Below are 24,930 nucleotides of genomic sequence, written 5' to 3'. Positions count from 1 at the left end.
CTGACAAGGACCGATTGGCCAACGGTCCCCTACCTAATTGGAATAACACTATTGACCAGGACCTGACAAGGAAAAGAGGTCAGGGGTGAATAATACATAAGTAGAAAGCCTAAAAGAAAAAAAAACAAAAGAGGTGGGCATGGATTCCCGATGCCCTGGCCAACTTTGCACAAATTTAGCCATCAACACTCACCTCGATTCCATCAAGGGGCACTTTCACCAATTGAACCAAACAGCAGGAAACCAGTCAACTGATCTTGGATTCATGGAACACCCGTGGCTTTCATCACCTTACACTACTCAGCAAGGTAAAACTGGGAGCCTTTAATATGCTCTGTCTGCAAGAGACATGGCTATTAAAGAGTCCCACTTTGGATGGTTACGAACTAGCCATCCCACCGGCAGGTAAAGGAAGAAAAGGGAGACCCTTCTCAGGGTTACTTACAGCGATCCGCTCAAGGAGCGGCCTCCACCTTGTAAAAACCTTACTGGCAGACACTTTCTTCTTAGCCACCTTGATAGCCTGGAATCCAACTTCAGCATTACAAGATGCTACAACAACGAAGCTCTTTGTCATAATAAATACTTATTGGAATCCCAAAACACAAGTGGACATGAAATATTTGAATAAGATGGAAACACTTATTGATGAGACAATCATGGGATATGACATCGACCATACAATAATATGTGGCAACATTAACGCAACTTGCCCAAATTTGGTAATGGAAAATGAGTGAGATCAAAATAGTGATAAAGAAGAGTCTACAATTAGGGAGTCTAAAACGTCCGGGTCGTTCCAAAGAGGAATCCAGTGGTTGTCCCTCATAGACTCAAAAGACTTGCATAATCTTCACTCCCTACAGATCTCATACAAATGTTGCATTCCTACCTGGGAACAAGAAGTTTGTGAAACCACACTTGATCACATCGATGTGTCAAAAAATCTGCTGGCCCTGGTGACATCATTTGAGGTGAGGGGAACATCCAACAATGAACATGATTTGTTGGTCACCTCTTGGGTAGCTCCAACAACCTTAAATAGAAGCAAAATACAAACCCCAGTCAAAATTGCCGCTGGTGGAACGTGACTATGGATGACAAGTTCTGCTATTAAATCAATCACAGATCAATACACCACAGTGAAATTCAGGAACAACAACTATCCTAGAACACGAAATGTTGACTATCGACCTATGCTTTTTCCCTATCAACAAACAAGGAAAAAGCAAACCACAAAGCAACATGTGCACAAAAGAACCTTGCTTTTAATCATAAAAAGGAAAGGGATGCGACAAAAAGTAAGACAAGCAAAAACCCTCCCTACTGTGGAAATAGAGAGCAAGCTAAACAAGTGTCTAAAGCATATACAAACTGGCTAAAGTCATACAAAATACCCCTATAGCAATAAGATTCAGATATGCTTAAAACCATCTGTGGCAAACGTTACAGGGAGTTTTGGTCATTAATAACTTCATCGACTACCGCCACACAAGATGCTCTTTTAAACAGCGTAGGAGACAAAAAATGGGTGACTTACTTTACGGAACATTTTAAGAGCCCGTCATATGACCTCACTAATTCCCACTTACCACCTGCAAAAATATGGAATGTGGAGTATGACAAATCTACAATCCTAACAAAGATCAAAAAATTAAAAAGTTTAAGATCACCGGGACCTGACGGGCTCACCAACATGAATTTGAAAAAAAAACCCTGAAGAGTGGGCCCATCTCATCTCAGAGATTATAGACACCTGTGTGCAGTCTCAATCCCAGATTCATGGAAATCGGCAAATTTCGTTTTAAAAAAAGGGCGACAAAGGCAATCCTGGAAACTACCATCCAATAGCCCTGTTGGACGTCCTTGGCAAACTGTTTGGATCTTTTCTAATAGACAAATTTCAAAGCTGGGCTCAATCGTCAGAGTGCATGGACCCCTTTCAGTTCAGCTACATTAAGAACTTGGGCACTTTACCAAACACCATGCTTGTAAGCACTCTAAAATCAAAAATACTGAACGGGAGTCCGAGAGTGTTTATGGTTTTTGTAGACTTAAGTCAGGGTTTTGACTGGGTGAATCGGGACAAACTATGGACTGAGCTAAACGGCTCGAATGGCCCCCCTACAATTCTGGAACCACTCAAAGAATTGTACACAGAAACATCTATGTGAGTTTAACTCAGTGCCGCGGGAAACCCTTCAGATGAAATTATGACCTTTAGAGGTGTTAAACAATGCTGCCCTCTAGCACCAGCTCTATATAACACATACATGGGCGACTTCTTGGTTACAGAAAGATCTATAAGATCCTTTCCACCAAAGATGGGAAAAGAGAAAGTGAGCCGAGTACTATACGCAGATGCCATCATTCTCTGTGACCAGACCATAGTCGGTCTTTAGAGAAAACTTGATGGCCTATGTGCATATTTGAAAGAGAACGATCTTGAACTCAACATAGGCAAAACAAAAATCATGGTCCTGGAGAAAACAGTAAAGCACAAGGAAAAAGCTCAATGGTATGTCGGAGGAGTCCAACTAGAAAAAGTTAAGAGCTTTAAATATTTGGGCATCACATTTAACGGGAGTCCTTGGGAAACACCAATGCAACACTCCCTCCACGCCAAAAGGAAATGCCTTACAGCACAAACAAAGGTAATGGACAAAAAGTTTGGTCGTTTCTCTTTGCAGCCGGTGATTAATTTTTATAAAGCGAAAGTTACACTAGCAATCACTTACGGAGTGGAAGCAATGCCCTCTATCCCTGGGAAAATCTGGATACTATAAGAAGGCTATTTCTGGAGGAAAGTCTTAAATATGCACTCTTCTACACTGATGGTTTCAATCAGGAGAGAATTTAGTCTGGTATTCCTCAAAAGCATGGTCAACCTAAACAAAATGCTCTCTCAGTGGGAAAAAAATAACTTATCCTTACTGGAAGCGATCGGAAGCACAGAGGACGAATTAGAAAACAACCCAATGAAAACCATAAAAATGCCTGAAGGAATGGGATTGGAGCCAAACATTAGAGATGGTGGTCAGGGCGCACCTACAACGAATAAACAGAGGGTGAAGTCAACACTAGACTACTAGTTAAATGTCCCAACAAGAAATTGCGCACTACTTTCTTGAAAGTACGCTTAAAGCTGCTAAAAACGAATGAGATTTCAGCAATAAGAAGAATTTCAAATAACAACATCTGCCGATGTTGCGACACTTAGGACAAAGTGGAATCAATAAGACACGTCCTGCTCCTGTCATGTTTGGGCACCTCTACGCAGAGATCTATACACATGGGTCAATTCTTTGAAGATCTCAATTTTTACGACGAGGATCTTTGGTGGAACCGTTTAATTGGTAATAGCAGTAGCACAATTTCTACAGATCATTGACCTGGAGGCGGCTAGAGTGCCCGTAACTATGCATACTTGAGAGACAACAACAGCCGCTAGCACCGAGGACGATTGATCGAGGAACATTGTGCAAGAAAATGAAAGAAAGTGAAGAACATTTTATATTTTACACAGTTATTATTTATGCGCTTTAACATAGAAGTAGGACGAAAATGGACTCTCCTCTTCAAATTTGCAAAAATTGTTGTAAACAGTTGAGTCAAGTTAATAAAATTTAAAAAATCTCAATCTCCTGTCTTTTGGCTTCTTTTAGAGGTGATATCTCACTGTCTGCCTTTAGCGCCTCTTACATTACAATACATTGAATCCCTCCGCATTTAGCACTTAGCACTGGCAAAAAGCAAGCTTTGCTTCTCGAAGCTAGCTCAATGCTGGATAAATGCCATCAAAAATGCCATCTACAAAGCTAAATTCGCATGCAGCATTTGTGTCTTTTACAAAATGGAGAGTTTTGTGAAAGTGGACATTTTTATGCATGTTTGTACAAGGATTGCAGCACTCTGCATGCAATCATCACTTTCAATAAAATGCCCTCTGTGAGAGGTACGCTGAGTATGTCTTTCAGCTGGCATGGTCCTTTAAAGATGTGCAAAAGAGAATGATGATGTCACTGGCACTGATAGAATCATCACTAATGCTTCATTATCGCTCCATGCCCACTTCTGACATCTTCAGATGCCTGCATGAGCCACACAACCGCCATGACGTTTCCACTAGGGAGTATGCTTTGAATGGTGTGTGCCTCGTTTGTTTTAGGGAATGGCTCCCACTTAGTCTAGCAGACAAGAGAATAGATACACAAACGCAACTGTCTTGCACTAATCCCCATCACTATCATATCCGTGTGTGCAGTTGACTTCAGTTCTCTGCATGTGTTAAAGGTAGTTCCTATGTCTATGTCTTTGTCTATGCGCTTATAACGCGCTGTAAGCCCGCAGGCATCAGTGTGCGGGGAACCATTTATTAAAGACTAGCAAAATTGGAGAACATGTCCAGCTTCTAAGTATCCAGAATAGGTCCTGAGCGTGCAATAATTCTTTGAGAAGAAACCTGTAACCCCCAGGTCATTCAGTAGGCCCAGAAATGTGTTTGTCTATTTAACTGGTCAGTAAAGGGGTAAGAAGATGCGTGGTACTTAAAGGATAAGACTTTAAGATCAGTAGTTTCTGGTCTGTTTTCATGATTTGTTAGGTGGCTCTGCACTGCATTGACACGGGTTTGACAGTAGGTGGCAGCATGGTGCCTGTTTCCCAGTGACTGAATGAACTGTGCCAATGACTGTAGGAAGGGGGCAGGGGAGGGATGAAGGATCTGTTCGCAGAGAATGGGCCTTAATAAGGACATGGCTACCCCCAAACTCGGGTCCGGGTCCATGTCCCGCAAAAGGGGACTTACCGGGCCATTCTGATTTTGGAGGGCCTGGTAATTCACGCTCGCGGGACCGAGACCCGGTACGTCCTCATTCTCATTTGAGCCCCCATAGGGCTCAGTGGGAATGAGGAGGATGGTAGCAGCGGTACCGTTCATAACGGTACCGCTGCTACCTTCCTAGTCTGCTCGTGGGTGCGGCTCTGCAAGCCTGGTCTGAACAGGCATCCAGAGAGGCACCCGCAAGCAAACTCGGAATGTTGCGGCGAGGTAACAACGGCGCTGGTAGCACTACTGGCACCGTTGTTGCCTTACCGCAACACTCCTTATGAGGCCCAATGTGTCTGAGGAAGCGAAAGGGAAGGATTCTTTTTCCACTGAATGATGCTGTGAACAGAGTCCCTGACAGAGAAGATTGCCACTTAGGATTTCTTCAGACTCTCCACATCCATTTTGAGGAGGGGTGAATCTGAACGATCACATAATGACAGGAAAACTAGCATTATGGGCGAGGCAGCCATGAAATTAATTCGATATCATCATAACTAATAAGGAGTGAGGTATCAACATACAGCTCTTAATAAGAGGAGATGGTTCCTAAGGGGTGTCAGTAATCCTGTAACCAGGGGGATTCCAGGTAAATTATGGCAGGAGTAGTAGGGTGAAGTAGAGGATAGACGATAGGTGTAGTTTGCCACCTGTGAATTATTTGAATATTTACTGGTGTTATTCTGAGTAGAAGGAGCTTCCATGGGAAGCAAATGTGGAAACTTACTGAAGTTTTCTGATTAGTCTCTCATGCCAATGCTTGAGGGTTCGGAGACTATCCTGGTGATGAAAAGTAGGTGAGGGGACAGGGTCACCCCCACAGGTAGCCCGTTTGTCCAAACATGTGCCAGGTGCAAACAAATAAGCTGTGTTATTGGCAGTGTTCTCTCCCTAGGCAGGCACTGCTGTGATTGGAGGTAGTGGTGTGCAGGAATAGGCTGAAACTGACTAATCCAAAGTGTGAAGGGTCGGTTCAAACATCAGTGAGGTAGAGAATCACCTCTGCGTGTATATCACCCTTCAACCTCTCATCCATACTTTAATGGCTGCGTTATTAGTATACGTTTCCACATTATTTTATAGTTGTTTAACTGCAAATATTCATGTTAAAGAAATAAAGGAAACCACACACATCCTTTGTGGTCTTTACTGGATTGCATGGGAGAGAGTCACTCTATTGCCTAAATAGAAGGGTAGGGCCCTATTCCCCTTTATTCAATAGGTGGAAACCCTGTCACATCATATCACCCTGTGTGAGGGGCACAGCTCCGGATATGGGCATCTGGGAGTGGAACTAAATTGTGGACATAGCTGTAACCAAAATCTCCTGTAGTTTTCAGGTAGCACTGCCAGTGGTAGATATCAAAATAAATCAAGGGGTTGCACCTCCACCTGTGCCTTATTTGGGCCGGGAAAGGTGTCAGAGAAAATAAAATGCTCAATTGGTCATATACATGAACACACTACACTGTAGACACCACAGATAGATACCCCATTTTGTGAGTGCTAGTTTATATGATAGGATAGGTTATTTATAAGGATCTTAATACCCAGAGGTTTCTAAGCTCATACCCAGGGATCGAATCTGTGGTGCTCCGTGTCATTTTGCTTTCAAGGTGAGAAAGTTGCCCGTGAGCTATCCTCCCGAGACCCTGAGCTGTCCTCCTGAGACCTATATGTTGTATTGGTATTGGTATTGTTATTGGTATGATAGATTAATATGTTGAAGCAAAGCTACTGAAATCTTTTCACTTCAATGCATCAAGTAGGAAGTTATTTCCAGGGCACTGTGTATCTTAGAATAGTCTGGACCAAGAACATTGTACAGAACATCACAACAAGGAGGCACAGCCATTTGCATTCACAGTAGGAGATCCTCTTTAGACATGAACCAGATCTCTATATAAAATGTCCTTAGGACTATTTAAGCAATAAGCCCCGAGCAGGGGCATTACCTGAAGTGGTAATGCCTCCCCAGCAAAGGGCTTTTTGCTACTAGTACCGTGTCCCATATGACCGGGGTACTAAAAGCATTTTCTTTCTGTTCCAAAACACGGCAGCGTTTCGGAACAGAAAATAAAAGTTACAAACATGGCCACCGGGGAAGGGAAAACAAAGTCTGTTTTCCCTTTCCATGGCAGCCATTGAAAACAATAAAAAAAGTAAACAAACAAAATGGCCACCATGGAAAGGGAAAAGGGACTATCTTTAGTCCCTTCTCCCTTTCCATGGCAGCCATTAAAAAAGGAAAAAAAGTTTAAAAAAAATGTCTGCCATGGAAAGGAGAAGGGACTACGTTTAGTCCCTTCTTCGTTTCCATTGTGGAGTGTTTCCAGCGCATCCGTCCCCGAAGATGTGCAAAAAAAACAGCTAAGTGGAGGGAAGAGGGGGGCAAATTGTGGAGGAGCAGGGCAGGGGGGCAGAGCACATACCTAAACTCATCCCCCAGTGGGTGAAGATGGCGCCCTCAAGCCGCAAGGTGGCTCGGTGCAGGGCTATTACCATCTGGTAATTCCCCCGTTCTTATCCTCCTTATTGGCTGAGAGGCTGACACACCCCCACCCGCCGGGTACTAATTACCAATGATACACAGATCTCTGCAGGAGATTCCTTTAGGTTTTAAAAGCACTTCTTTAGCGTTTGCAGATACTTAGGTAAAATAGCCAGTGTTCTTCAACAGAAACCCCCACAATTTAGCTATCTAGCATCTCAACTGCAATCCGTTGATCTCTCTGCAGTGGGGTCTAATCTAGTCCTTTTATCAACCAGAGTGCTGGAATGTCACCCACACGCTATGAATCCTACATGGGACATCAAGTCTACATCTCAGTAGGCTTCCTATCTGGCGCACACAGTCATGCAGTCTACTGTGACCACCAGCAGACATAAAAGGTAAGGGCCTTCTCCCTGGCTATAGAGGTAACATGTCAGAAAGGAGCTAAGAAGAAATACAGAAATCTGGGGTTGTTCTGCATTGAATTACTGCCTAGAAACTGCAGCAACTCCTTTTGTCACTATTTCTCTCTTTCCTACAGACAATTCTCTATCTCCCATGTTCTTCGAGTCAACCAGCTTGACTCGAAGAACCTGCCCCCCACCCAACTCCTATGCTCACTACACTTACTTCCCCCACCTTCGAGGAAGCTCTGATGGGTCTGTTGTAGTACTGTAGCATATTGCCACTGACCATAATTCTGAGCCCAGGCCTATGCCTCTCCTTTGGATGTAATAGTCCAGGCCAGGCCAGGATGACAAGCATTCTGGGCTGCACGTGCCAGAAAAGACGGAGAAGAGCTGCACATGGATGGTTTGAAACTGTAAAAGAACAGAAAGAGAGAGGAGAAAGCAGAGGGCGGACAGGGCTGATTGTGAGGCCACTAAAATAATGAATATTTTGGTGGAAACAAGGCTATTAGCACCGGCCCTCCAATGCTATTTAGTGAGCAGGTGCGGTAGAGACACGGTGGCACAGAAAGTATGACTACCACCTACACCGGTTTATAGTCAAAAAGTCGAATCCAATAATGTCGAAAGTCGAAAACAAAAAGTCGAAAACAAAAATGTCGAATTTTTTTTTTTGGTTGCTTTTTTTTCGAAATGGGGGGGTCCCCCCCCCCCCAACCCCCCTTTTTTTAATTTTTTTTTTGTTTTACCCCTTTTTTTTACCCCCGGAGCCCAAAAAAAATATATAAATAAAAAAAATAAAAATTCGACATTTTTGTTTTCGACTTTTTGGATTCGACATTTTTGTAATTCGACATTATTGGTTCGACATTATGACTGGACACCCCTACACCCAATCAATCATCAGATGTGTCTGAGCAGGTGCAGTTCATTTTGTCCTGAAGCCGCCACGGTGCCCTTCTTCAGCAATGATGAAGAGGACGAATAGGGATGTGACACAGATCCAGAAAGAATCTCATCCCAAGAAGATGAAACAATAGAAGGATGAACAGACCAAAAGAGCAGGATAACAATGAACTAACTACCACTAGAATTTAAAAAGGTGGAAGGGTGAACAAGATGGGTGAAATCCTAAAACCAAAGGATGATCACATTTTCGACATGCACCGAAAACGCAATGCTTAAGTTAGAAATTAGGTATGACTATCAAAGGGTTAAACTTAAGGCAGAAGAGGTGATAGGAACCAATGTTATACTTAATTAGCATGGGAATTAAAATAGAGTGTGAGAGAGGATGCCTCCTGTGGCTGTTCATGCCATAGCACTGGCAGAGGGAAAGAGGTGGTTTATGAGAAGGAAGGCAGAGGCTTCCTGTTGAGGTTCTGCATGAATAAATAAACTAGGAAGAACAAAACAACAATATGTACAGAACAGGGAAAAGAAACCGGGAACAAGAGAAACAGCGCACTTTATAATCCAACGTACAGGGCATAGTAGGTTCGGACCTTCTACCCCCCCATCTGCTCTTAAATATTGTGTTTTTAATGGGTTTTTTTCCCCACCCTTGCTGCCTCCTTGCCTTGTGGGCGCTTTGAACCAGTCTTTTTTTTTATTGTATAAGCGCCTAACAAGCAAACAATACATTAATAAACGTTATGCAGGCGTAGCAAGCATGCATGTTCCTAAATAAACAGATACGAAAAACAAACACATGCAAAGGGTTTCCAGAATCAGTAAATCAGATTAAGTTGCTGAGCAGATGAACGCTGCAAAGCCTGCTTCAACAGCGATACCTTAGTCATTCTCAACTCTTTTGTTGTGTTATGTTTTCTTACAAAGCTTTTGTACTGCGCCAAATCACGTAGTAGTTTCCACGTGATGATCTGTGTCTGTGGCGTATTGTAACCCCACCTGGCGCAGCCCATCTTATTCGGTGGGGAAGGACAACAAGAGCGAGAGTGAAGTAAGAGGGACAAAGGCCAGGAAGGAGGTGTCGATAGAGGAAATGGAGTCAGGCAGGCAAGGAATGTTTTTTGTATTAGTGTGGATGCATATTAGTTCACTGCATAAGGTCTACCTTCCAGAGAGATAAGACACAAAAAACGATGTGCCGGGTTAATCTACTTGGAGTCCAAGGAAGCTTTAGAAATAGTTTAGGTTAGAGATCATGTAAATACCTGCAGTGTTTCTTTATGATACCACATATACATTGAAACATTTTAATTCGGCCAAGACCCGGCCCACTTAAAGCCCTTCAAGTACACAGTTGGAGTGTGTTGGCATATGCTTCAAGGGTGACAGAGGCCATTTTAGGGAGCCTCAAATTAATGCATCATATGGTGCCAAAGCTCCTGGAAGTATTCCTGCTCCGTTAGACTTGTTCACAAACTACCATTACTAATATAAAGGCCACCACTGCATAGACTAGTCTAACCCTCACCCCTACTGAACACATGTGCTTTACTTTGGAGCAGCATTTGGACAGCGCTCTCTTTTTTTACTGCCGATTGAAATGGATCTTTCATTGACAGATAGTGCCACTATTTTGGCTACAAAATGATGCTGCTATCCTGCAGGTAGGTGTCCCCGCGTCAATCAGCAGAGCCCCTCTGTGCGCCTGTAGACATGTCTTGGGATGGAAGCAGGTTCATATGCACTCAGCCAATCAGCAGAGCCCCTCTGTGCACCTGTAGACATGTCTCAAGATGGAAGCAGATCCATATGCACTAAGCCAATCAGCAGAGCCCCTCTGAGCGCCTGTAGACGTCTCAAGATGGAAGCAGATCCATATGCACTAGGCCAATCAGCAGAGCCCCTTCTCTGCGCCTGTAGACATGTCTTGGGATGGAAGCAGGCTCATATGCACTCAGCCAATCAGCAGAGCCCCTCTGAGCGCCTGTAGACGTCTCAAGATGGAAGCAGATCCATATGCACTAGGCCAATCAGCAGAGCCCCTTCTCTGCGCCTGTAGACATGTCTTGGGACGGAAGCAGGTTCATATGCACTCAGCCAATCAGCAGAGCCCCTTCTCTGCGCCTGTAGACATGTCTTGGGACGGAAGCAGGTTCATATGCACTCAGCCAATCAGCTGAGCCCCTTCTCTGCGCCTGTAGACATGTCTCAAGATGGAAGCAGATCCATATGCACTCAGCCACGAAGGGCCAGAGAACGGGTGGCCCGAGGGGAAAAACATCCCTTGAGAAGCAAGGAACCGCAGATGCACTGGTTACCTGGCCACCCTCTGAACCACGGCCCCAGGTCCCTGCCCCCCTAGATGCACACTTGCACTGTCACCTGGAAACCCTGCACGTGGGCTGTATCTGCAACCCTACCTGACACCTGTTGTCTGCACTTAACCCCTGCACTGCCACCTGCTGGCCGCATTTCTTGTTTCTCTATGTTTGGATCCTATGTCCTGCACTTGCACCTCCTCGCCTTCCCTGGCACTTCTCCCCTTCATCACCTCTGCACTTGCGCAATCTCACTGTCACTTAGCCTAGTAAGATCATTGTCTCTGTCCTCCCTCTGTCCCCCTCCCTTACCTCGTCTCGAAAAACGCGTGTATAGGCGCGCTATAAATAAATAACATATCATATCTTATCATAATATGAAGGCTTGGAGGCTGCTTTTTGATTTACAGTATACCCCAATATATTTTTGTAGGTGATTGCCCAAGATTTTTCTTTCCTTGTCCTGAATGTATAATGAATATATCAGGAGTACTACATGTTCTGGGCCAATAACTCTAGAATGGAATGCATGGAATTGTAAGGTGTACATTATAAAGTGCTGTGGGGTGATTTCTATTGGCTGGCTAAGAGCACACTTACCAATTTCTTGATTTTGTTATCCTTTCTCTATACTTATACAAGCTCCCCAAAGCCACCCAGCATCAGTGCACCCAGATGCTCTGTCCTCCTACTCCCCAACAGCCCCTTTTAGGGTGGTTTGTGCTTGCACTTTAACCCAGGAAGCCAGCAAAGACTTCCGGGAAGTTGCTAATCCTCAATATGAAGGTGTACCTGAAAATCAGGCAACAACCATAGCATAAAAAATACAGAAATTATATCATTTCTGTTCTAATTCAGCTATCTAAAACATATCAAACATGAGATACAGTGAATCGTTCGTTATACCCCAATTGTACATTTTGTGACTATAGATTCTTTCTATTCAGCAGATTCAGAAGGGGCTTCTAGTCTAGGGAAACATCTTAATGTCATAGACGTGATCCCCAGCATGGGCTTTCAAGAAAGATATCCCTCATAACCTGTCACTGACATTTGAGCACAAAGAAGGAGCTTCTATGAACACACTACTTTATATTATAAAAGAAGGAAAGACAGAAGTGAAATATGCCTTCTCTGAGTCTATTGACTCTCCATAGATGCAAGGTCTGCTGCCTATCTAGAAAGTTAGAAAGAAGCTTGAAGATAGCACAGGAGTGACTGTACAAGGGTGTATCCCATCACACAATTATAATCAGCCATCTTCTGATGGTCAGTGATTTCTAATTCCCCAAGTGTAGGAGAGGGGGTTATGTTTGAGTCAATGCTTGCTGTGTCACCTCTCTTTGTCCAACCACAACATGCCAGCCCAAGTACCTATAGATCAATATGCACTAAGCATGGCACACGTAAACAAAAATGTAGTTAACAATCTGAAAGCTGAAGCCTTTGCATATTGCGCAAGTGATCTGGGGGCATTGTATCCAAGAGATATATGTTCATGATATAACAAAAATCAACACATTTTATGAATTCTGTTGTTTCAACTGATGATGAACAAGATATCCAAATAGCCAAGTTATTGACTTTGGTAAACTACAAAGAAAAAGCAAATTATGTAGACCACTTGTTGTACCTACCTATAACATGCTGATCTAGCGCTCTCTCTCTCTCTCTCTCTCTCTCTCTCTCTCTCTCTCTCTCTCTCTCTGTCTCTCTGTCTCTCTCTCTATCTCTCTCTCTCTCTCTTTCTCTCTCTCTCTCTCTTTCCCTCTCTCTTGTTCTCCCCTTTTTTGTCTCTCTCTGCCTCTCTGCTTCTCTTTCTTTCTCTCCCTATCTCTCTCATCCACTCTTTCACTCTCTATATGCACTCTCCAGCTTTATCTGTCTGACTAAATCTCAGTCTCTCTCTCTTTCTCTTCCTCTGTCTATCTTTCCCTGTCACTTGTTCTCTCCTTCTCTGTCTCTCTGTCCCTCTCTCTCTTTCTCTCCTTCTTTCTCTCTGTCTTTCTCACTCACACTTTCACTCTCCATATGCACTCTCCAGCTTTATCTGCCTAACTAGATCTCAGTCTCTCTCTCTATCTCTCTGTCTCTCTCTCTCGCCCTCTCTCTCTGTCTATCTATCCCTCTCTCTTGTTCTCCCCTTCTTTGTCTCTCTACCTCTCTCACCCACTCTTTCACTCTCTAGCTTTATCTGTCTAACTAGATCCCTCTCTCTGTCTCTCTCTCTCTCTCCCTCTCTCTCTCTCTACCTCCCTTTCTCTCTGTCTATCTTTCCCTCTCTCTTGTTCTCTCCTTCTTTGTCTCTCTGTCCCTCTCTCTCTCTTTCTCTCCTTCTTTCTCTCTTTGTCTCTCTCACTCACTCTTTTACTCTCCATATGCACTCTCCAGCTTTATCTGTCTAACTAGATCTCAGTCTCTCTCTCTATCTCTCTGTCTCTCTCGCTCTCTCTCTCGCCCTCTCTCTCTGTCTATCTATCCCTCTCTCTTGTTCTCCCCTTCTTTGTCTCTCTACCTCTCTCACCCACTCTTTCACTCTCTAGCTTTATCTGTCTAACTAGATCCCTCTCTCTGTCTCTCTCTCTCTCTCCCTCTCTCTCTCTCTCCCTCCCTTTCTCTCTGTCTATCTTTCCCTCTCTCTTGTTCTCTCCTTCTTTGTCTCTCTGTCCCTCTCTCTCTCTTTCTCTCCTTCTTTCTCTCTTTGTCTCTCTCACTCACTCTTTTACTCTCCATATGCACTCTCCAGCTTTATCTGTCTAACTAGATCTCAGTCTCTCTCTCTATCTCTCTGTCTCTCTCGCTCTCTCTCTCGCCCTTTCTCTCTGTCTATCTATCCCTCTCTCTTGTTCTCCCCTTCTTTGTCTCTCTACCTCTCTCACCCACTCTTTCACTCTCTATATGCACACTCCAGCTTTATCTCTCTAACTAGATCTCAGTCTCTCCCTCTCTCTGACTCTCCTCTCTCTCTCTCTCCCCGCCCCTCTCTCTCCCTCCTCTCTGTCCATCTTTCCCTCTCTCTTGTTCTCTCCTTCTTTGTCTCTCTGCCCCCTCTCTCTTTCTCTCCTTCTTTCTCTCTCTACCTCTCTCACCCACTCTTTCACTCTCTAGCTTTATCTGTCTAACTAGATCCCTCTCTCTGTCTCTCTCTCTCTCTCCCTCTCTCTCTCTCTCTCTCCCTCCCTTTCTCTCTGTCTATCTTTCCCTCTCTCTTGTTCTCTCCTTCTTTGTCTCTCTGTCCCTCTCTCTCTCTTTCTCTCCTTCTTTCTCTCTTTGTCTCTCTCACTCACTCTTTTACTCTCCATATGCACTCTCCAGCTTTATCTGTCTAACTAGATCTCAGTCTCTCTCTCTATCTCTCTGTCTCTCTCGCTCTCTCTCTCGCCCTCTCTCTCTGTCTATCTATCCCTCTCTCTTGTTCTCCCCTTCTTTGTCTCTCTACCTCTCTCACCCACTCTTTCACTCTCTATATGCACACTCAGCTTTATCTCTCTAACTAGATCTCAGTCTCTCCCTCTCTCTGACTCTCCTCTCTCTCTCTCTCCCCGCCCCTCTCTCTCCCTCCTCTCTGTCCATCTTTCCCTCTCTCTTGTTCTCTCCTTCTTTGTCTCTCTGCCCCCTCTCTCTTTCTCTCCTTCTTTCTCTCTCTACCTCTCTCACCCACTCTTTCACTCTCTATATGCACTCTGCAGCTGTATCTGTCCAACTAGATCTCTCTCTCTCTCTCTCTCTCGCTGTCTCTCTCCCCGCCCCTCTCTCCCTCTCTCTCTCGCTGTCTATCTATTCGTCTCACTTGTTCTCTCCTTCTTTGTCTCTCTGTCCCTCTCTCTCATTTTCTCCTTCTTTCTCTCTCTGTCTCTCTCACTCACTCTTTTACTCTCCATATGCACTCTCCAGCTTTATCTGTCTAACTAGATCTCAGTCTCTCTCTCTATCTCTCTGTCTCTCTCGCTCTCTCTCTCGCCCTCTCTCTCTGTCTATCTATCCCTCTCTCTTGTTCTACCCTTCTTTGTCTCTCTACCTCTCTCACCCACTCTTTCACTCTCTATATGCACACTCCAGCTTTATCTCTCTAACTAGATCTCAGTCTCTCCCTCTCTCTGACTCTCCTCTCTCTCTCTCTCTCTCCCCGCCCCTCTCTCTCCCTCCTCTCTGTCCATCTTTCCCTCTCTCTTGTTCTCTCCTTCTTTGTCTCTCTGCCCCCTCTATCTTTCTCTCCTTCTTTCTCTCTCTACCTCTCTCACCCACTCTTTCACTCTCTATATGCACTCTCCAGCTGTATCTGTCCAACTAGATCTCAGTCTCTCTCTCTCTCTCTGTCTCTCTCCCTGCCCCTCTCTCCCTCTCTCTCTCTGTCTATCTATTCGTCTCACTTGTTCTCTCCTTCTTTGTCTCTCTGTCCCTCTCTCTCATTTTCTCCTTCTTTCTCTCTCTGTCTCTCTCCCTCACACTTCCACTCTCTATATGCACTCTCTAGCTTTATCTGTCTAACTAGATCTCAGTTTCTCTCTTTCTCTCTATCTCTTTGTCTTTCTGGGTGACAGCCACATTGTCAGGTATGTGTTTGCTTGCGCTACTTCATCCATTGTTGACAGCCGCACAACTAGAGCAACAAAGAACAGATACATCGAGGGGGGAGGTGAGGGATGCTGTGTTTTATTTTATCATTGCTAGTGGGTTTCAACAGTGGCATTTCCAGGGGTACCTGCAGGCATGTTGCCAGCACATTGTTAATATGGTGAAGCGTTAGGCACTGTAATGGGTGCTGGGGCTCTGACACACTTGGCATGGGCCCAAAGGTCCAAGATCTTTTCTGTTAATTATTAGTGTTTGTGAATACAGTGTGGCACTACTAACCTACCAAACAAGCAGTGCTCAGCACACACAATTAAACATTGTGCTGGTGCTCACAGAAGAAACAGGTAATTTGTTGTAATCTGAGTGCAACCCTTTTCCAAGTAGGAAGGATTTTTTGATTATGTCAATTCTCGACATAATACGATATTAGAATAAAGGAGATGTATTTTATTTTAACTTTCATTGTAAACTGGCTCGTTTCAAACTTTTACAATGTTCACTTCTAATGTTCACCTCAAGTATACATTGTAGTCAAAATAAGCAAGCATATACTTCTTTACTGATCAAAGCACATTATCGAAACCTAGGCTAAGCATATGCATTCATGTTTGTTAGATTGTTATACATTAAAATGCATATATAGTCTAGCACACTACAATTGTGCTCTTTAAAAAAAACTATGATGAAGGCGAAATGGGACAAATGGCATGAACGCAGCTACCTGGCTATTTTCAATACAATCAACGAGCATTTTGGGAACATTAGAATGATGGCAGATCTTTATATTTGACAAATATATCTGCGATAACATTATTTTATGCTTGAATACCTAAGTAATGCAAGCTGGCTTTGTGCCCATTTTGTTTTTCTTATGAGGCACTTTAATTTTAAAGTGTTTGTAACTATGAATCATATACATACATATATATATATACACACACATTCGGGCAGCCCCAGAATTCTGATGTTAGGATACAATGGATTCAAAATATGTCACTACTTTGGGGTAGAGGGCCTGGTTTCCATTGAATCAGAATTATAGGAGCGGTGGGGCCCAGAGTGTGCCATGGGGCAGTGTGCATGCCCAGTTCACAATACACAGAGATCCTTGGAGACTTATATAAATAGGATGTGTACAAACTAAAAAGGTATTTTTGCAAAACATGAATATGCAATCAGTCTGTAACTATTCTATAGATTACATCCAAGACAGTATTGGAAGGGCTGTGGATATCACACCAGGAGGTACTGCGTGTACTAAATTGAATATTACATAGTTAGACAATGCTCTACAGGTGTGCATGTTTGGAAGGGAGGCATTCTAAGAGATTTGCAGACCCGGCCCATTCCCTTCCACCTCAAAGATGTGGGATGTGAATTCAGTAACTGTAACACTAACTTTACAGCGCTGCACCGCAAATAATACAGAATGCAAAAGGGAGCTAAAAGTAGGAACTGGTAGACATACAGCATAACGACTGTACATTAATTGCTGGAGATACCAGACATCAGAGGAAAATGGTTTTAACTCCATGTTGTTAATTATTTCAACCTGAAGTTCAGAGGTTATAAATGGAGACTAGACCAGCAGAATGAAGATTCTCTTAACAGTATTGTTATCGAATATATTCTATAAGGAACGGTCCGGCTAAATATTGAGAGCATCTACAACAGGCTGGGTGAGTGAAAGAACTATAAGATACGTTCAAATGGAGTTCTCTAACTCTTTAGAACTTCATTCTGACTTTTTAAACAGGTGATGCTTTAACATCTCATGGGCGAGTCAATAGGCCGCAGTCAAGGAATAGTTAAGATTCTTTATTTTCTTCTTTTCAAATGATAAAAACTGAGTTTTTCCTTTTCAGTCCTTCTATATAAGGGTCCATCCTACACCTGTACATTGACCCAGTTTGATCCACCACTAGGTGACCACTGCTTGTATGGGAATCTGAGAAGGCTCTTCCGGGCACTCAATCCCTTCACCAGTGGCATAGTGGCACACCCCACTGCCCCAGCCCTAAACTACACCAGCCCTAGCTGGCCCATGTTCTTTTCCTTTTATTTAAGTTATTATCACTCATTGAAAAGTACGACTCCCATGGCAAAGAGTTATTTTCTCACTCCAATGCTGTTGGCAGTATGCACACAGTACTGCCCTGTGGTAATGAGCATCCAACCTCCCCCTGCCACACACCCCCACATCCCCACCTGTGTGTGCTTCGCATCGTCTCCCAGGTGTAGCATCTCTAGATGTGTTGTGGCTTTCCTTTCCTCCATCCTAATCCCGCCTTCAGTTTCAGTGGCTCAGGTGTGGTGAGCTATCAGCTGATGCTCACCGGTCCTCATCCCTAACCCCGTGATTGACAGCAAAGTGGTCTGGGGGTCGGATAATCGGAGTCATATGTCCCAGTACTGGTCTTTATTATTTTCCACCAATTTACATCTTTAATTTTGCAAATGTAAGTGGTTATCCACCTGGCAGCCTCGGTTGCTTTTTTACCAAGACTAAATTCACCATATAAGGGCCGCCGCGGGTGCATGTGTGCGCAGGCTGTGCCCTTGCAGGATACTTGTTTGTGGAGGAAGCAGTCACAGCTGCTGAGATCATTCTTCCCCCCAAAGCTCGTCCACTATTATATTAATTGTATTTTGTTTTCGTCTGCTCATTATTAAATACATTTCTTAACATTTTAGACTTTTATAGAAAAGGTTATAGTACATTTTGTTCACACATATTAAAGTTCGGTTCACCTAGATGAGCATGGTCCTTTGTCTACTGGTGAATGACATATACAGAAAGCTGACGTGTGTAAAAGATGTAGTGGTGGCTCATGTAACTCTTTGGTAGCCTTGTGGAACTACTCCAAGACATGTATGTGTCTGACAACTCCAGGTTCGATTCCTCGTGATGACCAAGGCGGGTTTCCATTTTTTGCATTTTATTGTTACTGTTGTGGAAGTCAGGCTAGGATTCCTAAAATATGCATTGAGAAATGTAGTACCTCATCTGCTGTTACACAGATTCCCCGCACATCCAGCCAAGGCAATTGGCTTGTTCGAAGATCACTGCCACTTGGCTCTCCTTTTTGCATCCACATTGCCCTTCTATGTTTCGATGTAATGTTTGCTGGACAGCACAGTCAGTAAAAGACGTCAAGAGCTCCCCTCACCCTCCATCAAATCAGAGTTACCACCTACTGTGGGCAGGCAATCTTCTCCAAATTGACTTGTGAAATCGTGCAGGTGTGCACATTTCTTTCTATTTCAAGGCCAGTGGGTAATGTAACAGGGCCCTTCCTCTAAGGCCCTCATGTTTTACCCATTGTTGAGCTCATGTTATTCTGCATAAATCTCCTGAAAACTTTGGCTCAAACCACCCAAAATGTGCGTGCTATGTGTTTTGCCCAATCTAGTTCAACCACCCCAACTGCCCAATTGTCAGCACATCTATTAGGCCCAGGGGGAACAATGCCAATCTGTGCATGGCCCTCTGTAATCTAGGGCTTCATCAGAAAGGTGCAATTCCACATTGAAAGGCCACGTTATTGTGTCGACCTCAATGCAGTACAATGCGACCTATGCTCTTTTTGTTTTTGTTAAACACAATCACACATTTCAATGAAACAGTTTGTTTTCATTTGAGGAGGCCATTTGAGGTCATAATAGTATACATTTTAAAATAAACCAAGACTGCAACCTTTGTCAAACACGAGTGGCCAATCGCAGTTCCATGTGTTAAAATCGAGGCAAAAATGGCAGTTTACATAAAAAATCGCTGCAAAAAGGCTGTGGTTTTGCCACCACAATCCATATATAGGTATCGTGGGACACCCCTGCATCCTCCAGACCCATTATACCATTTAAGGGGTGCGTGGAACACCCCCGCAATCCCCGCTCCCCTTAAATGGTATAACGGGGTACACCTTTACCAGGTCAAACCACAGCATTTTTGCTGCAATTTTTTGTAAAGGTGACATTTTTGCCGCGATTTTATTACTTCATACCCCATTCGCTACACTAGCAATGCACTGGTTTTGAAGCATGTACAGGTGTGTAAGTGTAAACCCAGCACAGTTAGTCACTATGTGCAGAACACTATTTTGGCCATGGCAATTAGTGTCTACAATATAAGACAATAGGACAGCAGATATGGGCCTCATTACGAGTTTGGTGGTAAATACAGCCAAACGTGTTTACTGTTACCTCCTGCGGTAAGTAGGTGGTAATGGAAAGTGTCATCATTTTTCATAGTCATACTGCTCCTTCAATTATTCAATTTTGGAGTCCCTTACTATACTCCAAGGGAAAATGCCATATTGCCCCATGAACGATTACTGAATATAGTAATATCGCTTCTGGTACTGGTTGTGTGTGGTGAAAATTCCCTCCACACAAAAGCAAGTAGTTTAATGAGTTTCAGTCTTGAAACTTGGAATTCGTCTTTGTGGTTAAATATGCAGTATTCTGAAATACCAAATGTTTTACAAATACTGTTAAACTCATAATGATGCCCGCATCGGCAGATTGTGTCTAAGGCCGCACTGTCGAGTGAGTGGGAGAATGTGGTTTGCTTTCTTTCATGGGTATTCACTATCTCAGGGTTGTTCCTCTGCAGGCCTCGGGGGGCATAAACCTGTATGATTTTCAGGATAGCTCCCATTAATATGCATGAGATCATTTTGCATGCAATGATTCCAAATGTATGCATATGTTTTTTCATGAATATTAATGAGAAATATCCTGAAAACCTGTCAGGATTCTGGCCATCGAGGTTTGGAGTTGGGAAACCCTGCACTATCTGCATGTCGGCCGAGATTACATATTTATTGACAAGGACTGTTATCTCCAACATTCACTGGTGGAGATGACATCTAAACCTGCATGTCACAGCCGATCACCCTTGTCACCCACCAGAATAATCTCACCCACATTCCCACTAGCCCACATAAAAAGGAACAGCAACACTGAGCTGGCCGCACCCAAAACAACAATTAACAAGTTTCTTTCTATTTACGTGACTACATCTCCTTTGCACACACTTCTCTTGTGTGTTCCATCACTACACTCCTCAAAGTTGGGCAGTGTGTAGTTTATGAGCACAACAGCCAGCATGAGTATAACCAGGAATACAATTAAGGAGGAGCCAACCATCTTGACCTCACTCCTGAGTGTGCCACCTGCTTGCCTGCACAGAGGTGTGCCCTGCACATGCTGGAGTTGCTTGTCATCTGAGAGCTCAAGTGGAGGAGATAACAGAAAAGATGTGAAGGGAGAGAGGTTGCTTCTGTAGCTCACCAGGCCAGAGCACAAGTGACGAAGAACAAAGGGCATGTTTAATTAATTATATATAATATTCAGTAAAAAAAACTTTGTTAAAGGGATGTTATGGTTCAAAGTAAAACCAAAAAAACCCTGAAATTTGCTAGTTATGGTAAGCTAAGCAACCATAACCTCCCTTTAGCAAAGGTTTTTTTTTTACTGAATATACATATTCACAGTGTGAATTTGATACATGTTTACTAGGATTCCCTTACTTTATATACATGTAACATAGAACATACTGAACCCCCAGCTAGTGATTTTGATGTTCGGGGTTTCTTAAATTGTTTTATCATGCCATATAAACACTGAACAAGTTCAAAAAGCAGCACATAAATACATTACATGTAATAATAAATAAGAAGTGCAACCCATATATGTAACACATCAACCGTCCATCTAAATAGCATATGTACTAAAATGGAATATACCAAAACAAAAAATACATGCCTCCAACATAATTACCTCACAAAAACTGCACAGTAAGAAACAACAGCAGACCTACACAACAGTAACAACAAAATGTACCTAGTAAGTAAACTTCATTTTTCTTATATATTTCTAAAATTTCTGTATTAGGTACACTAAAAGTAATATATTTTTTTTTTTTTACACAGAAATGTCCAGTACTTTGGAATGGCTTGAAGAAAATTTTCCACGTGAGGAAATGAATGAAGACAGCGATACTAATGGTAGACACTTCTCTATTTAAGCAAATTAATAATCATTACTTTATGTGTACTTAACATATATATATATATATTTTTTAACAGACAATACAAACAGTGAAAATAATATAGCAAAAGAGACATTGCAAAATACTCTGCAGCGCATGGAACAAAAAATTGATATGTTTATAGAACATTTCAATCTTTTAAACCCCTATTTCCCCTGTATTTGTGTATGTTTCTGCTTCCCACTCTCTCTCATAAATGTTATATCTGTATATAATAAAACAAATATTATGTGTGTTTTAATTCCGTCCTGTGTGTCTTAATTTTTTTTTAAAGGCAGTTAGTGTGTCTGCGGACAGCGCAGGTGTCCGGGATGTATGCAATTAACCAAAATGGGGGTGTCCTAAGGACATTATACATGTCCGTACTGTCCACAAGCAAGATGGAACTGTTCTTAGAACACACTCGGTGTCCGGAATGTCTGCAATTAACCAAAATTGGGGTGTCCTAAGGACATTATACCTGTCCGTACTGTCCGCAAGCAAGATGGAACTGTTCTTAGAACACACTTGGTGTCCAGAATGTCCGCAATTAACCAAAATGGAGGTGTCCTAAGGACATTATACCTGTCCATACTGTCCGCAAGCAAGATGGAACTGTTCTTAGAACACACTCGGTGTCCGGGATGTCTGCAATTATCCAAAATGGAGGTGTCCTAAGAACACTATACCTGTCGGTACTGTCCTCAAGCAACATGGAACTGTTCTTAGAACACATTCGGTGTCCGGAATGTCTGCAATTAACCAAAATGGAGGTGTCCTAAGGACACTATACCTGTCTGTACTATCCGCAAACAAGATGGAACTGTTTTTAAAACACACTCGGTGCCCGGAATGTCCACAATTAACCAAAATGGAGGTGTCCTAAGGACACTATACCTGTCCGTACTGTCCGTAGAACATCTATGCACATGCGCACCACCACACCCATAAGTCCTACGAACATCGCGCCTGTCTGTAACTGTCAGTCTCATGTGTGTCGCACTTTTAATTAGTTTGAAGACCCGAACACTGTCCGTAGAACACCCACGCGTATGCGCACACCCGTTCCTGCACATTTGGTGTCCTGCGGACACCTGTCCCATTCGCGGATGTGTTTGTGACATCATAATGTGACCACACCCACGCTGAGCGTGTGTCCTGATATGCGGACACTGTCCGGGTCCCCAAACATTTTTAAAGTACTTTTTTGGACAATCCAAGTATTTTACAGTAGAAAATCACCATTGCACATGTCCCAGACAATGTCCCTGGCATTCTACATACTTTTGGAACTTTTTGTGCTTTTTTGAGGTTTTCGATCTGTCCGCGGAGGGTGCACCAGCACCCCTATAAAAGGCCACGCCCTAGAGCTCATCCTCATTGTGCTTCTGGCTACCTGACAGAGCATTGTCTTTTTCATCTTTTGCTGCTCTTGCTGCTCTTGCTTTCAAAACTGATGGCATCTATGGTTGCTGCTGCTCCAGCTGGTGCTAGTTCTGCCTCAGCACCACCCCTAACCCCTCCACCACCACAGCCTCCCCAAGGGCCTGCAGAGGGTAACAGGTGTGAGGATGTAGAGGAGTCGGATGAAGAGGATGAAGAGGATGAGGTAGTGGAAGTCCCTACTACCAGCACTCGCTGTGAGTCTTGGGTGTGGCGGTTGTTTACCATTCATGGTGGAGTGCCAAAAGCACGTGCGAACAAGGTCACCTGTAACCAGTGCAAAATGGTGCAGAGTCGTGCGAGTCCTGGTTCATACAACTTTGGTACAACATCCAGGAAGCGACACCTAAGGTCGTTCCACGGGGGGGCTATTCGCAAGGTTGTACCTTGTGATAAATGTAGTAGGTTGAGTTCATCTTCGACATCCTCCGTTTCCACTCCTGTCACCACAAGAGACACTCCTGTGGGACAACGCATCCCTCTAGCTGCCTCGCAGGTCATCCATGATGCTGTTGACCCTTACCATTCGAGGGTCACACTATTGTGTATGTACTGCGAGGGGAGAGAGTCTTCTGAATGCTTTTGAGACTGTGGTCACAGAGCATGAGAAGGTCTGCTACCTACCTAAATAAGGCCACCCTATATCTTTCTCTCTCCACCTGCCCTTTCTTATCCCCGTGGTTGGTGGCCCTTCCTTACCCTCATTTCCTAGTGTGTCGTGTGTAAATAACCAAACAAAAAATAAAACAAAAAACCCCCAAAAAAGGCACTTTTCAGAGCCTCCTTTCACAGTTTAAAAATAGAAGTGTCAAATAAATAGTGCAGGGCCCTGAGCATTTTTTTAGAAGTCTGCGGACAGTCCACTGGAAGTGCTGCCCTTTTCAGAACCATTGCACTTTTCTATGGGAGGAAGTGGTGGCTCTGAAAAGAGCCTTCTGGTGTTGTTTTATGTGTTTGGAAAACTTCAAATAGTCAACACCTACTGCAAAATGGATGGCTGTAATTCCAAAAAAGGTCGCAATGCATTTTGTACATTTCTCAGAAAAATCTGATTGCCAGCATAAGTAAGATGGACTCTGCGAAAAATGTATGTGCTACGAAGCATAATATTTTCATTGTGAAAAGAGGACATGCCAACATCTCTTGAAAAGGCACAAACAGCCTTTTTGACATTGCGCCTCGCTTTCTCCATTTGTGGACCAAATGAAAAAGAACGTAGCCACATTTGTCTCTGCGCAATACGAAAAAAAATTACTTGGGAATTTGGAAACATGTCCATGACCTTCCCAAGTCCTTCTTTCATTGCAAATTGGAAAGAAATTCCAGACACATGTCCTAAACTGTTCCCTCCACAATGAATTATAATTATGTCTGGATGATGCTGTGTCTCCAAAGTAGCACAGAGAGGTACCAAGTCCAGCCACTTCATTCCACGCACTCCATGCCAGTGCACTTCCACATGAGGGAATCCAAGATCTGCAGCTACTCCACAGCGTTCTTGTCATGATCTCTGCTTCCAAAAGGTCGGGGTTTTCCCAACTCACTTGGAAGCAGATCCATAACCCAGGTTCCGAGTGCCAACCAGTCCCAATTGGGACCTTTTGGACCCAGTCCTGGCGCCAGTGGCACCAGGCTCATAAATATGCCCAGTCCCAGCGCTGGAAGCGCCGGGCTCATAATGCTTGGGTGGACTTACCTGCAGCAGACCATGCTGCTTACTTGCCTGCCAGTTGGGTCTCTGATCCTCTTCTGTTTGGAACTACTTTTCCTGTTGGGTGGGGCAGGAGCCACTCCCTAGATTCAGAACACTGGAACTCTTCTGGAAAGCAGGAACTCTTTTCTTACCTAGGCGTGGCTGTGGAAGGAGACACCTAAGCACTACAGGAGGCTATTTAAACCACACCCGATGGATGAAT

Source organism: Ambystoma mexicanum, chromosome 2q, assembly GCF_040938575.1.
Source record: "Ambystoma mexicanum isolate Mex_15411 chromosome 2q, UKY_AmexF1_1, whole genome shotgun sequence".
NCBI classification, from domain to species: Eukaryota; Metazoa; Chordata; class Amphibia; order Caudata; family Ambystomatidae; genus Ambystoma; species Ambystoma mexicanum.
This window is presented reverse-complemented; position numbering follows the sequence as displayed.